An 11587-nucleotide genomic window follows, 5' to 3' on the forward strand; every position below is an offset into this window, starting at 1 on the left:
GTGTTGGGGAAGCTGGTTCCTGGCTTTGGGCGCAATCTGGAAGCCAGCAAACTGACGGAAGAGTGCAGCCAGGGTTAACAGGACTGATGATCTTTTTGCAGCCAGGCCGCGGGTGGACACCCGCTCAAGGAGCCAGGCTAGGAGGCTGCCCAGCGCCAGCGCTGGTCAAGCTTGCAGCCCCCGGGGCTTCCCCCGCGCCCCAGCCAGGGCGGGGCCTCAGGAGGGAGGGGGAGGGGGCGGGGGCGGGGCAGAGAAGGGGCTTTGCTAATTGCCAAAGCGAAAAGGGAGCTCGCGGAGGACTCAGGAGGGAGGGGGGCGGGGGCGGGTGGAGGGCGGCGGGGAGAAGGCGCTTTGCTAATTGCCTAAGCTGGAAGTGAGCTCACAGAGGATGTGGCTGAGAGTCTGGGAGGAGGTGGAGGGGCTGGCGGAGGAGGGGCGGGCAGCGCCGCGGTGCTGTGCTGCGGCTCAGTCGGGACTGCAGGACCCACCGGACTCGCCCCCCGTACGCTCCCATGTGAGGCTCCGCTGTCCCGCTCCTGCTGCCTGCTGCCCCTCCCCGCCCCAAGGCTTCTCCGGACCACCCTCTGCACAGGGGTAAAGTGACACCGCGCCGCGCCCTCACCTGGAGCAGAAAGCGCGGACCCGACCTGGGGGCGAAGAGGGGGGTGTGGAGGCCCAGCCTCCCGCAAACCCCAGGGCACCGGGACCAACCCGGGCGCTGCGCCAAACCCGGGTCCTCATGGGGTCGGGCTGGGGACAGCGCCTTGCGAGGTGCCCCCCGCCAGCAGGCACGCTAGCCCCCATCTTTCCGCAGCCCCATGCGCCCGTGCTGAGGACCCCCTTCCCTCCCCCGCCGTGGCCCCGCTGCTTTTGTTCTGGACTTGGGATCCCAGGTGGAAACTAGTCCCTCAGACCTCCCTGGCAGCAAGGAGGGCAGGGAGGGATTCTTGGTTTCCTGCCCTGGGTCCTCCTCTCTCCCCATTCACAAGCCTTCTGGCTTCCCTTTCCTCTCCTCATTGTCAGTTTTCTGAAATGGTTTTCTTCTGCATGTTGACCCAAAGAGCTATTTCATGAATGAATATACACGAAACTGAGTTGGAGCCCACCTGTAGAGGCCTTTCATTAGAATGGTCTCTGGTTCTAGCCTCAGTTCAGAATACTGCATGTACCTGAGGACCAAGTCCAGATGTTTCTTTCATCTCTGACTTGAATTTGAAATCCTCCTCAGACTTCAGCTTCCAGGATTTCTCCAGTCCTTGCTCTCCCACTGTCTTGCTGGGGATCCGCCATGAGTGTTGAACACAGGAATGAATGAATGATATATACCCCAGACTGCTGGGGCTTTGTCTTCTTTTGCTGAGGTTGGAAATGCTTGGGAGAGACCCCCTGTATGCAGATAGAGAGCTGCATGCAATTGCTTAGATAAACGTGTTCCCCACTTAATTGCTTGGGCATTGAACATTTCGCCCTTAACCAGTGGCTTGAGCATTTAGGAGGAGACAATCTGGAGGTGAATCAGAAGATGGCTGAATCCACATGGTGGTGGTCTGGGTTTGGGAGATTTTCCTGGAGATTCAAAGGAAAGATATAAATTCTTCCAGTGTGGAGTGGTAAACATTTTATCGATGGGAGATGGAAAATAAATGGTCTGGTTAAACTTTCCCGCCCCCTCAAAACCCATTATTTGAAAACACAAAAAGGGAAGTGAAGGGAGAAATCCTCCCACTCCCATTCCCACTCACCTCCATAGCCATCTCCTCTTCCAAGAACCTAACAGACAAGGTGCCAAGAAGTGTTAGGTACCAGCAGTGGTCTCAGATCTCATTCAAGAATCATGGTGAAAGGCTTTCAAATAGATTGTGGGGGAACAGGGATCCAATTAGGGGGGACAAGTTTAAGGTTTGCCTGGTCCCCTAAAAACTAATGGCACTAGAGAAGATGAGCTTTGGGAACTATAGCTTAATGGATACAATGTGTTAAAAGCTTCAGTGAGTCATGGTGGGAAGAGGCCAAGAGGGCAGCAAACACAGTCTTAGATGATGTTATTAATAGCACTACAGGCTCTAGATTTCCTGTGGTGGTGTTCTTGGCAAGACCAGCCCGGCCAAAGTGGATACTCTCAACCTGGAACAGAGGGTCTTGGAGATGCCAGCACGTGAGGTATGATGAGAGGGTAAAATGATAGGAGGTGTCCTTTGGAAGGACTGACTCCTTGACTTTAAAAGGGAGAACCCAAATCTGTAGGTGAAATCTTTCTGGCTACAAAGAGGGCCAAGGCCTCCTAAGGTCAAGGTCTCCTCGTCACTTGCAAAGATGTCGAAGAACATATTCAGACATTTCAAAGATGTCCTCATATCATTGGTTCCCACTCTGGAATTCTATCAATAAGGTGAGAGTTCCTCTAGTTGAAAAAGAGATCTAAAAAGACTTCCCTTTCTCATGTAATTTCTGTAACCTCCAGGACACACCCACCTCCCCCTTCCAGCTCTGTAATGAAGCCACAGCTGGTGCCAATTTGTGGAACTCCTTAAAGGCTATTCTCCCTTATATACCCCCGGACCAAGTTCCCATGCTCCCTCACCCGATTTCCTGCACTCACCTCCCACCTGGTGTGTTCACACCTGCAAGTGCCTTTTACCAACCCCTTTGCCAAAAGGCAGCCAGAGTGACCTTTCAAAGACCTATCAGTTCCTGGCATTTGTCTCCATAGAAATCTGCACTGATCTTCTAACAAATTCTCAGTCCTCCAAAGGCACCCATAATCCTCCCATCAGTCTCTTCATACCCCTCCAACTGACTGATGCCTGTTCTGCCCCATCTCTCTGCCCTTCAACCACACTGCCTCCTTCTTCCTGTGGAGACCTCTCATGGCACCTGCCTCCAAGCACAGGTGATTCCCATTGATGGGAAGACCCTCTTCTCTCCCCCATCTCCCCACTCCAGTTACTCCCACTTATTCGTGAGCTCACAAGCCCCATGGTAAACACTCTCCATGCAGCCTGCTCTCTCTTTTCTAGCACTGGCCTCCGTTTCTAGCTGTGCTTGTGTCATGGATGTCCCTCCCCAGCCAGCCTCCAAGCTCTCCTTCCCTTTAGCTCCAACACTTGACACAGTGCCTGGCACGTAGTAAGCCCTGGCTAGCTTCTAAGAGCCTCACTGAGGGACTGAAAGCATTTTAAAAATGTCACCACGTAGGCTCCAAACTGTAGGCAGAAAAAGCTTTGCCTGGATTGACATTTTAGAGACGTATTCGTCAAGTTGGATGTGTTCACTGACTTTACCTTGTAAAATTTAAAAAAAAAAAAAGGACCTCTGTATCGCTTCGCATCTAAGGAAGGCGCATGTATACTATTAGACCACGTTATGAGCTTAATGGAAGGAGACAAGATGTTTTCGCTAAGAAAATGTATAAGACTGTTGAGGTCAAGTGGGAGGAAACAGTCCGTTTGTTGGAGCATTGCTATCTTACTCTATCACAGCCACTCTTAAAAATCTGACACGGGGTGAGTCAGAATTGTCTGTCGGAGATGAGTTAGATCTGGCTCATGTTCCTACAGACATGAAAGCCAGAAACGAAGAAGGAGGCTTTGAAAGCATGGGTTGAGGAGGCCGTGTGGTTCACTGCGATGAGCTAAGTGCCCAGGGCCACCAGCAGACATGCTGGCCTGTGTCTGTCCTTTGTTCTGGGGTCCCTCTTGCACCATGTGGTGAGGCTGGTGGCTGGGAGAAGCTCAGGACAGGACCCGGTGGCATCTTATTTCTCCCACCCTCCTGTGGGCTCCAGTGGGCTCCCGTAGGTCCCAAGGGACAGCCTGCCTTCCTTGAAAAGCCCAGTAGCACTGGGAGCAGAAACTGGGGCCAAAGAGTGAGCACCCTGTTTGACAAGCTAGACCAGCCACCTCTTCTTCAGATGCAGGGGGAGCCCTGGCATGCTGACTCCTCCCTTCTCCCTTTCCCCTTTCCTCTTTCCTCCCTCTTTCCTTCCCCTCTCTCCTTCCCTGGTGGTGCCCTTTCCCAATGCCCACTTCATCCCTTTTCCTTTCTACATACCTGTCTTCTAGAGTTTCTTCTCTTTCCTCCCCATTACTTCCCTTCATCTGAATCTCCTCTTTGGTCCCTTTGTCCCTGCTCTCTGCTCCTCCTCCCCTTCCCTGGCCCCTGTTCAGCTCCATACTGAATGCAGGCAGAGCTGGACTAACATGCTCACTTGCTAGCTCAGCCACCCTCCAGAGAAGTCACTCTTCGGTGGCCACCTTCCTGACCCCCTGGTCGCTTCTCCACTTGTTCAGATATTGCTCTGAAGTCTGAGGAGGACAGAGCGGGGCTGCCACAGAAGCAGGCCAGAGGAGAAACCAAACCATGTGTCCACACTGTCCCCCAGCACTGATGCTCTGAGAGCTTTCTGAGTCCTCAACATGGTTAGGATTTAGGGGCTTCTTCAGAACTGGGAGTGAAAACAAGCATAGGTCTAAAGAAAAGCGACGGCCCCCACACAAAAATAATAATCACAAATGAAAACTATGTTAACTCTGAAGTCCCAAAGTTGAAGAATTGCCTTGAATCTGTCACTAGAAAGCACCCAAGGCCTCACTCTCTGGGTTCTGGGTGCTCTGGGAATGGCAGGAGGCTCTGACATGCACGTGGGGGTGCCGAACTATGAGGGCTAGCCTGCCCGCTGGCAGGGAGGGGTACCTCCTGTGGCGCTGTCCTGGCACGACCCCCTGTGTAGGGGGTGTGGCACGGCGTCCTGGGTGGTCCTGGTGCCCTGGGGTTGCCGGAAGCCTGGGCCCCGACCACTCCACCCTCCCCCCCCCCCACGCTCCTGTCCTGCGTTTTCTGCTTCAGGTGAGGGCGCGTCGAGGTGTCACTTTACCTGTGAGCAGAGGGTCCTCCAGAGAAGCCATGGGGCAGGGAGGGGCAGCAGGCAGCAGGAATGAGAACAGGACACCATGGCCTCTGGGGCTAAGCTGGAGCGTGGGAGCGCAGGGGCAGCGAGTATGGTGGGTCCTGCAGTCCCGAATGGGCTGCAGCACAGCACCCTGGAGCTGTGTGCCCCTCCTTCCCGCCTGGGCAATTAGCAAAGCCCCTTCTCCTGGCCCCCCCCCCGCCCCGCCCCCGCCCCCCTCCCTCCTGAGTCCTCTGAGAGCTCACTTCCAGCTTTGGAAATTAGCAAAGACCCTTCTCTGCGCCGGCCCTGCCCCCTCACTCCAGGGGCCTGAGCCCTGGCTGGGGTGCAGGGCTATGCCCTAGCATGCTGCCCCATTGCCAGCGCCGACGCTGGGCAGACTCATAGCCTGGCTTTCTGAGCGGGTGTCCACGGGCAGCCTGGCTGCGAAAAGATCATCAGTCCTAAAGGCCAGCTGCACTCTTGGGTCAGTTTGCTGGCTTCCAGATTGCGCCCAAAGCCAGGAACCAGCTTCCCCAGCACAGGCCTGGGCTGAGATGCCTGCCTGGGATCTGTCTGAGCAGTCTCCTCCACTCCAGGCAGGGATGGCACTTCAACCTGGATGTTTGGGTTTTTGGTTTGTTTTTTTGGTCATTGGTTATTACATGACCTCCAGGGTAGGTGCTCCACAAAGGGAGTGAAAACAGGACGCCTGATATATATGCATATGGCCATTCTAGAAAAATAGCTTGTGGTTCTCTCGGAAACGCGGCATTGGTCCTTGCACTATGGTTTAATAGAAAAGGGATTATGCACCAAGTTACTTAAATGAGCATAGGTTGAAATCGTTTACTGAGAGTAAATATTTTAAATAGTTATATTTTAACTAAATCTATCATCAATCATAAATCTATTACACGAAGGTTACAGGCAATTTAAAAGCAAGAGCACTCTCTTCAGGGTTTTAAATAATCCCTGTCTGTCTTGGCACATGAGAAGGCAAAGATAGGAAATGGTTTGTAAAAGATCATATAATAGCTTTTACTAATTCTATTTATTTGACAGACAGAGATCACAAGTAGGCAGAGAGGCAGGCAGAGAGAAAGATGGGGAAGCAGGCTCCCCGCCAAGCAGAGAGCCTGATGAAGGGCTCGATCCCAGGACCCTGAGATCATGACCTGAGCCCAAGGCAGAGGCTTAACACACGGAGCCACCCAGGCGCCCCCAGATGAAATACATTTCTGACTTAGAAACTTCAGATAGAATTGTTTTGTCCATGATGACAACTGAAGAAAATGTGTCATCCCTAAACCTAACCTTAAACCCTACCAACGCTGAAACCTAAGCTGACCTTAAAGCCCAAACTAGAACCCTGAATCCCAAACCTGGAATGGAACCCAAAGCCTGTACCTGAGCCCTGGATCCAAGCCCTGAACCAAGAACCCAAACCCTAAACCAGACCTCCAAGTCATGAAACCTGAACCCAAATCTCAGCATGAAGTCAAACCCCAAATTTGACCTTGAACTTTATCCCATAAGCCCAGAGTCTTAAAGCCTAAATCATAAACTTAAAGCCCTAAACTATAACTCTGTTCCCTTGTCCTTCACTCTAAACCCTCACCCTAACACTAAACCCAAAGCCTGATTAGAACTCTGACTAAAACCTGAACCTGAACCCAAATTCAAACCCTTCACCACACTTTGCTTATGCACTTGCCATTGATGGATACTTGCAGTTTGTACCTCTTGATTCTTGTGAACATTGTTTGGGTTGGGGGCTAGGGTTAGGGTCTTGGATTAGGGTAGGGTCCAGGCTTGAGACCAAGTTGAGGTCAGAGTGTGGGTCTGCATCAGGGCCATGTTCAGTGCCACTGTTTGGGTCAAGGACTGTTGTAATTCCACATTGTTTCCAATTCATTGTTCCTTAGCTATTTGGGGGGAAGTTGGGGGGTATTGGGCTCCATGCAGCTTGAATTTCTGGAATGAAATGGCATCAGCTGGACCCGGGGAGGGAGCAGGACCTTCCACTGAAGGGTGAGCTCCCACAGTCCTGCACTGCCTTCCACCGCCTGCAGAGGGCACCAGACCCCAGCACACTCCCTGAGCCCAGGCTGCACAGCCACTGCTGTGGCCTGAGCCCTGCCTTTTCAGGACCCACTGTGGAGACTTCTGGAGAATGTGGGGCGCCTCCCACCCTGACAGGACAAGCTGAGGAGGGTGTGGCTCTGCATCCACACTGACCGGACCCGTTGTGGAGGACGCGCCCACACTGGCAGCAGTCCAACCTCCTAAGGACCAGACGCTGGAGGAGGTGAGGAGAAGTCCCTTAGTGGACTGTCAAGGGGTTTGTGGTCTCAGGACCCCACAGAGAAAGGGCGCCCTGTGTAGACACTGGGGCTTCCGTTGTTTTGTGTGAGGAGACGTGGCCTCCTGCTGTGCTGTGCGGGGGGGGGGGGCTGTGGGGTCCCCCCTTTCTGGGCTCGGGTGATCCTTGGTCCTTGTCTGTGTTTGTGTGCTCGCGGATTAGGTTCCTTGGGCTCCTCAGATGGTCTGCAGTCAGGGAGCATCCCCCTGCTTTGGTGCTCGTGCTCTCCCCACCTCAGCCCTGCGGGGTCCTTCCCGTATCCACACCCACTCCAGGCTTGCGCCTAGTCCGGAAATTCGGGAGCCAAAGTGAGGACTCTGTAGCCGGTTTTGGGGAGAGTAGGTATTTTCCCAGTGTGGGTTCTTCCCTGAGCACAGTGCCTCCCCATCTCCGTGTGTACCCCTCCCTGTCTGTCGTCATTGTTGCAGGGCTGTCAGAGGACAGGTCTGTCACCTTCTTGGTTCAGGGGCCTCCCAGGTATCTTGCTGTCTTGGATGCAGGTGTAAATGAGATTGTTCTCCGCAGTCTCTTTCTGATGGTTTCTTCGGAGCACCTAGGAGTGCCACTAATTTGTGCATATTGATTTTGTTCCTTGCAAGTTCTTGAATTTATTAGTTCAATTGGCCTTAAACTCAATCTGCCAGTTATTTGACCAGCAGCATGGGTTTAATTGGGAAGAGCAGAGAATGGCAGTCTGGGCTGAGCAAGCTAAGGTCCCAACACAGGCAAGTGCGAGAAACAAAGGAGAGGAACATTATTTCATGGAGGAGGAAGAAGTTGGGAAGGGTGCTTGAAGAAAAGTCCCTTGGAGAAAGGCAGGGTGATGGAGAATTCTCACCAGCTGAGCTGCAAAGATCCTACAAAAAGTCAGGAGATGAACCTCCAGCTTCCCCTGTGGGGCCTAAAATTGGTGAGTCTCTCCTGTGGGGGATTGCAATGTGGGGTCTGTAATGGGCACTGAGCAGCAGGCGCCCCCTTCCAGCCTCCCCTTCTGGCATCCCCAGTCCACTTTACTGGGGCTTCCCTTCCTGCTTTTGCACAGTTCTAACCAGCTTGTGGTGGAACGTTGTGGAAAAACTGAAATTCCAAATCCACTGCTTCTACTGCACCTGAGATACAGGGCCCATGATTTAATCCTCCCACGAGTCTCTTGCTAGCCCCACCTGTCCGTTACTCATTTTGAGAGTTGATATTACCAAAGTACTGTAATTCTAAAAATTTCTGAATTAGCTGTATTATTTCTTTTTAGGTATGAAGTTAACTTCCAATTATATGAATTTAATATTTTGGTCATTGTTTTCTAATTTTATTGCCTTATTCTTGGAAAATATAGCCTGATATTTAACTCTAGGAATTTATTGGCATAGACTTCTGGCCTAAATAATGGCCTGTTTGTGTAAATGTTCAACTTATGCTTATATACTTACTGAAGACTCTTGTTTTGGGGTTAGGATGGCTACATTTATTAATAGATCAGGACTATTAGATTCTCTAAATTTTGATGTCTCTTAATTTAATCTAATTAAATTATCAGTTAATGAAAGAAGTTAAATTTTTTATGTACTACTGCATCTAAACTTATCAAAGTCTTTGCTATAATTAGACAAGTATGTCATCCTGTTTTTATACCAAGTCTTACATTAAAAAAATCATACTATCTGAAATATTATTTATTTTTATTATTATTTATTTTTTTTAAAAGATTGTATTTATTGGGGTACCTGAGTTAAGTGTCTACCTATAGCTCAGGTCATAATACCCGGGTCCTGGGATAGAGCCCCGCAGGGGGTTCCCTGCTCAGTGGCGTGCTTCTCCCTCTCCCTCTGTTATTCCCTCTGCTGTGTGCATGTTTTTCTTTTCTCACTCTCTCTCAAATAAATAAGTAAAATTTAAAGATTATCTCTCTCAAATAAATAAGTCAAATTTTTTTTCTCAATGGGAGGGAGAAGCAGACTCTCCACTGAGCAGGGAGCCTGATGCAGGGCTCAATACCAGGACCCTGGGATCATCACCTGAGCTGAAGGCAGACACTTGAACCAACTAAGTCACCCAGGCACTCCAGCTGTTTATTTATTTATTTATTTTTATTATGCATATGTTTTATCTCTCTTTTCTACAAGTCTTTTTTTTTGATCTTTTTACTTTTTTCATAAAACTGAATTATTTCAAGATGACTTGGTCATCCTCTTTTCCCCAACCTCAAAGATCATAGAGTATATTTTAACTGTTAAAATAATATTAGTATTTAAGTACTGCCTACACAAATTAAGGCAAATTATCTGTGATCTGTATTCCTGAAAATATTTTTTTTATTATGCCTTCCTATGCCAATGACATTTTATAAGGATCTAAACGTTTCCATTTGTGATTTTTTTTCAAGATAATAAAGCTATTACTTCATTCTTTTTTATATCTGATGTTATTTAAAAAATTTCTGTCAGTCTGATTCTTGTTTCTTTATTAATGAATTATTTTTTTTCTCTCTAACACTTGTGATTTTTTTTGTGTGTCTTTGGTATGTATGCCCTAGTTTGGGATTCATAGAGTCAACTCTAGTTATGAATATTTTCTTTCTTTTCTTGTATGTAAGTTTTAATCCAGTGTCTTGACTATTTTATGCTTGAGAAATAGATGTACATTAATATTCAAATATTTCTTTCCTTTTTCTTCTTTCATTTAAAAAAAGTCATTTATTTTATTTTATTTAAAAATATTTATTTATTTATTTGGAGTAGAGAGAGAGGGTCATGAAGAGTGGCTGATTATATACTTTCAATTTGGGAGGAGGTTAGGGATAGCACAAGCCTCCAAGGTATTTTATAAACAAGGTTTCCAGGACCTTGAGGGGGCTAGCTATTGTTAGGGAAAGGTCATTTATTACTATTTAGTAAAAACTCAGGGAAGAGACTCTTCTGATGTGTATCAGTGGGTATATGCTTGGGAGATGATTGCCAATGTATATCTTGAGGGCAGGGGTGGGGAGTAGAGATAAAGAAGTTTCCAAAGTAATTTTTACATGTGAAAGTAGATTTTCAGTATCCTGGGGGGTGGACTAAGAATGCTTTTTGCCCTGAGTGGATGTGTCCACATGGAAGCAGCTGAGTCCCCAGAGGAGCTTCAAGGACTTGTCAACAGGCTATGAGTAGTAAGGAAATCTAATTTCTTCTCTAGCTTTTGTTCCACACACATCACCTACATCTTACACCTCTTTTATATTGATAATTTTAATGCTTTGCTGGTATCCAGATGACTATATCCTTAAGTGACTTCTTATCTCTATTGAAACCATTATGTATTCTATCCATTGTATTCTTAATTCAACTAGATTACATATATTTAATCTATTAGTACCACTAGGTTCTTATTCTTGTTTTTATTTCAAAATCTTTCCTTATTTCCTTACATTATTTATTGGGTATATTTTAAATCCCTGAAATACTCACTTATTATATATAAGCTGTCAACCGTATTCTTATTTTGAGGTAGCTATATCTTTTTGGGTTTTAGGACATCATACCAACAATGCCAAATAATTTTCAGACAACAGCAGGATCTCCAAGAATTCAACTAAATTCTGACACTATCTACCTGAACATAGTGTAAGATTTCATCAGTTAAGGGATCAGTCCTCCAAGACTATCTCCAACCCCACCTCAGATGCCAGTCTCACTGTAGGCCCCAGGTTATTACCTGTGCTTGTGACTGAGCAACTACAGGTTGGAGGTCCCAGTGGCCTACTTTTTTACGTTCTTTTAATTTGCTACAGGGACTCACAAAACTCAGAAAAATACTTACTTTATGTTTGCCAGCTTATTAAAAGATATAATAGAAGATTTAAATCAATAGATAGATAAAGAAGTGCACAGGGCAAGGTATGGAGAATGGGCACAGAGCTTCTATTACCTTCTGTAAGACTGCCACTCTTCCTGCCTTTTCATACATTTAACAAACTAAAAGCTTTCTGAACCCAGTCCTTTCAGCTTTTCTGTGGAGGCTTCATGACATAGTCATGACTGACTAAATCATTGTCATTTGCTGATCTAATCTCCAGATCCTCTTCCCTCCCCAGATAATCCTGTATTGGGAGGAAGGGGAGGCAAAAAGTTGTGAAGGCTTTCACCAAGTGGTTGGTCCTTCAGGCAAACAGCCCTTGCCTTGAGTGAGGTCTGAAGGTCACTTCATTAACAGAACAAAACACACCTCTCTCACCCTTATCACAGGAAATCCCAAGAGTTTTAGGAGCTGTGAGTCAGTAGCCATGGTTGAAAACCAAATATTCAGATGACCAAAATATATTTCTTGTAAACCACTATATTACACTACATGCTTAAGTATTT

This window comes from Mustela nivalis (genome assembly GCF_964662115.1).
Source record: "Mustela nivalis genome assembly, contig: HAP1_SCAFFOLD_53, whole genome shotgun sequence".
Taxonomy (NCBI): Eukaryota; Metazoa; Chordata; class Mammalia; order Carnivora; family Mustelidae; genus Mustela; species Mustela nivalis.